Below are 4873 nucleotides of genomic sequence, written 5' to 3' on the forward strand. Positions count from 1 at the left end.
CTCCTCCTAATTCACACAGGAAGAAGGAGATTATCCTACACAGAGACAAGCAATACCGAAGGCAGAAACAGCAGTTCAGAGAAAGAATAGCTTGGCCCCTGAATGATGTCACATTATTAGAAGCCACAGCGAGGTTAAAATCAAGTCGGGATGCTGTGTTTATGAAGCGGGACTCGGCCTCATCTTCACCCAAAGATAATTTCATCTGGCATTTCACACTATTGTCAATAAAAACAAAACTGGGTGGAAATTCCCTTCCTGTGAACCACATGCAGGCAGCCCTCAGCTCAGTCTCCGTTTGCAAGAAGGCTGCACACTGCCTTGCTCTGAACTCCTCTGATCTTGGCTGGCACCCAGCAAGATGAAGTCTCCCTGTTCAGTTGGCACTCACTGGAAAGTCAGGGAACTTTACAGGCACTCAAGCTCCACATGCCTCAGCCTTTGCTTTTATAGGGATTATTTCAGAAAACCCACTTCCCCTGTGTCTCCATTTGGTTTAATGTCAGATGCCTGCAGCTTATGGCTGGAGAGTCATAAAAAGCATTTAACATGCCTTTCTGCTTAAGTCTAGAAAGAAAAAACAAAACCAATTCAGAAAACCCTCCAGCTACAGAATAAGCAGATGCAGCACAACTGCAGCTTTATCTTCAACAAGAGCATCAGGGACTGACACACAGCTACTCTCCCTGAGCAAGAAAAGGGAATATCTGTCCCTTTGAAGAAATGTGACTTCCTCCAGAGAGTTAGCCTTTGGGGCCGTCTTGGTCAAGCAAAATTTGCAGCAACACGGCTTTTTCCCCAGTTAGGTGAAGATTCCAGCTCACTCCAGGGATGTTTCATTATGCCCACAACTGCTTCATCAATGGACTGAATCACATTAGCAAGTCTCACGTTTTTTCCTCAAGAATCAGCTCCCACAAGAGTGAGGTCATGGAGAAAAGATTACAACACCCCCACTTTAAACAAGCAAAAGGTATGTTCAGCACAACCCTTCCTTTCCAAGCCTCTCCCCCACCAAACCCCTTGAACACATTCAAGCGATAGCTAGCAAACCTTTCCTGTCCTGCCTTGGTCCTGCAGTCCTGGTCTAAGCACAAGGTCTTTCCTAGGCAAACCCAGCTGCCTGGTCAGCAGCCAAAACCATTTGGTTTTCATTGCCTTCACCACCAGAGCCCACATTCTGTTTGCCCTTTGCATATCAGTAAGCATGGGGTAACTAAAATGATTTCAGTAGATTCAGGCCACAGTCTGGCCCATAACATTCAAGGTTTCCATTACAAATGAAACAGTCTTTTCTGCTTTTGTTCACTTAATCCTGAACTTCTGATCATTTTTGGTGATATTTTACTAACTTCCTAAAGCCTTGAGCTTTTAGGCATGTTTCTAGTGGAAAAATACTTCAGTCAGTTGCTTCCATGCCTTCTTCTGTTGCAAAGGTATTAAAAGCAACAAGAAAGCTCTTGCTCCTTCTAAGAAAAATATTCCCTTAACCAAGTAATTCCTGTAAAGGGCATAGGAAGTCTACATGTTCCTTTATTAAACAGATTTATACTGAAAAATACAACTGCCTTGAAACCCGCTTATAAGATACTTACAAAACTGACCATCTCCAGGGCCCTGGATGCCAAGTATCTGAAACTCGCTGTCTAAGCAAAGCTTGAATTACAGCTCTACACATCTTTTTTTAAAATAAATGATAGAGGAGAGCAGCCAGTGCCCTGAAAGGATTCCAGCCACAAGCTGTGGGCCTGGATGGGTAGACATGCATATTTGATTTAGTTCATTCCAGACTTTCCTTTGCACATGCTTTTCTTGAATGGCCTGAGGTGTATGACACCTACAGGTATGCCTGCCCTGTAATACAAAGGAAAGGATGGAAGCACACTGTAACTCGCATCTTTAGCAAAAACTCCCCAAGCAAAGCGTTTTCTGAATTTCAAATGTGGGAGTTCAGCTGATCAGAAATTCATATACCTGGTTTACTCACTCTCCCATCTTCCATATGGGATAGGTACTGTTAATCTGTACATTTACAAAACATACTGGGGCAGGAGGGAGAGAGAAGAAGAAAACAAAAGCTGTTTGTCTGCAGCAGCATGAACTCCCAGCAAGACATGCAGAGGAGCTCACTTTTCACTACCTCATCAACCCAGCACTCTGCCTCATCTGATCTGCTAATTGACTGTTGGAAGACAGCTTTTAAAGTAAAATAAAACAAGAACGCAATAATACTGACTTATTTTATACACTGCAGTATTCCAGATGTGTTAAAGTCCAAGGTATAGATAGGAATAATTTCCTTTGCCACTAAACAACATACACAGCCACTCCTGCTGCTAAGCCACCCGCTATGGTGCAAGACAACAAAACAGCTTAGAAGAAAGAATAAAAGTAAATTTAGTACCTACTGGTAACTGCTAGAATAGCAAGGCAGAACGTAACGGCCTGTACTGGTCTTCAGCAATAACTGAGCACGGAAGCACCCTGCACAGGGGTAACATTAATATTGCTCCACTTAAGGAATGAAATCTCCCACCCAAATAGAACCCTGAATTGTGCCCAAGCTAGCCTCAGGAAGACAGCAGTTGCCATTTTATAAATAGCTGCTTCTGCTGGCCCCTTCTTGACCTGGGGAAAGGCCTTTCCTACCTGCCGACATAAACATTCAGCAACAGATTCTCTCCATACAAACATTCACTTAACATACTCTAAGGGTGTACATGCATACACACTACACAGAAACCACAGAGATTTAGCGTGCTGGGAGCATATCTGCCCCACTGACTCCTCTCAAAGCAAGCAGCAAGTGATCTACAAAGGGGCCCCAATCTATAAACCACCTTCTTGTGATGATACCTAATATTTGCATTAGTTTTAACAAAGAACAGATACTTTATCACATTTGACATTTTGAGGCACACAGCCTGATAACCAAATACTTCTTACCCTTAGAGGATTGATTCTGCAAAGAATAAAAACACCTAGAAAAAGCCTGCTCCAGAAAACCAGCAATGAATCCCACTGAATTCCCATACTTCTCCATCAAAGCCCCAGACTACAAGTAGCTCCCTCATCCCTGTCTTTATATTCTAGGGAGGCAAATGGTGAAGAAGTGCTGATGGTTCAGAAGGAAACACCTGTGAATGAAACCTGTTTCCAGCTAATAAATGGCCTGAACTGTCTTTGTTTGCAAAGACTCTCCTTCTGGGGGTAATTTTAAGAAATATCTGACAGGTGTGTTTTAACATCCATTTAGCTTCTCCAATTAGATAATAATAAACAGCATGGGGCAAAAATTAAAATGGGGAGGAAAGGAAAAAAAAAGGAAAAAGAGAAGGATGGGATCAAGAATTGGATCAAAGCCTCGGCCTGCTGAAAAGAAATGTAATGCCTTTTGCTTTGCTCTACCTTGCATTTTTTGAACACCGTAAAGGTAATCCCTCAGCAGTCTCTGCTGGAAAAACCTGGGAAGTTTTCCCCTTGAGACTCCTGATACCTGCAGGTCTATTTGCTTTGGTTTTTTTGGTTTTTTTTTTTTGAAGGATAAAGGTAAACTAAAGAGCTCCTTTTTTTGAGGCCAGGAAATTTGGGGCAGAATTTGTCACTAGCCTGGCTGCATTTAAACACTTGGTGATTAGCAAATTACAAACTCTGACTGGCTTCTCCAAGAGAAAGGAATCTCTTGGTCCCTGCCTAAAATGACCAGGTGCTTAAATTCCCCTAATTCATTTCAGAGTCCAGTGTACGCAGCCCAGCTGAGATCCTCATTTGTGAGGACCTGGGGCTTTAATTTACTTAATGACATGAGGAGTGACTGAAGCTCAGAAGCATGTTGACTGGCTGAGATGAGCTGGTTGCTTTGTGCTCTGAATTCACATTGGCCAATTTAAAAAAAAAAAAAAAAAGCTTGAAGTAAGAAACTTCTTTATTGGTTGTTTGGCTGATAAAAGGTTTATTGAGAGGGTTGCTATGGCTTTATATATCAATTACTTAGATAATGGTGCTGTTCTCTGTGGCGTAGCTCTGAGTGGGAGAGTTAGCCATTTATGTAAGGTGCTGCTGTGAAAATCAGATGTTTGTAAGATCTTCTCTGCCAGCACCCCTCCACCCCCCAATTTGAATGGGGAAGTGAGGTTGTTCCTTGTTAGTGCTTCACAGTCCTGTTGCCTGTTCCTTGCCATCCATAAATACAGCTAAGTCTGTTCCTTTGAAGTGAAGATGCAGCCTCAAGGAGGTGGGAAGAATTGAGGAAATGATGCTTTCCTCCCTGCCAAGTTTCTTCTAAAATTCAGTGTGTCTGTTTCCAAACCAAGCCATGTTAGCTGTGGCTGGATGACAGAAAACCCCCATCCCGAGCAGGAAGAGTGATGTTTCAGACCCCGCATCCAAGCTTTCCCCACATGAGTGGGACCTGGCAGCCATACAACTCTGGCTGGAAGTGTTGCTTTGGCAGTTCCTACCCTCAACAAATTACCAGCTCTGCAGAAAGCAGCAAGTAATGAGGAGTTACAAGGTAAGAGTGAGTGTGTTTTCTCTAACAGCATTTTTGTATGTATTGGACCACTGGAAGGAAAAGCAGAGGGCAGAGGTGGATGGCAGGAGTTGTGTTGTACAAGCCCCTAATACTTCTCCTGCGTAGAATGAATCTCCTATTTAAGTGTGCAGGAGGAAAAGGAAACTAGGGTTTTTACCAGGGATGTTATTCTAGCTCTGCTGGTTCCTCAAATCATAAATTCTTGTGGGCAAGCGTTACCTTTGTTTTATAGAAACCTGTGTGCACTTGGCACTGTTAATAATAGTCTAGTGAGTGTTTACTTAAGGCTTCCCTATTCATGTTTAACAAATACAAGATAAGCTTATAATAAAACACACA

This window comes from Buteo buteo, chromosome 4, assembly GCF_964188355.1.
Source record: "Buteo buteo chromosome 4, bButBut1.hap1.1, whole genome shotgun sequence".
Classification (NCBI taxonomy): Eukaryota; Metazoa; Chordata; class Aves; order Accipitriformes; family Accipitridae; genus Buteo; species Buteo buteo.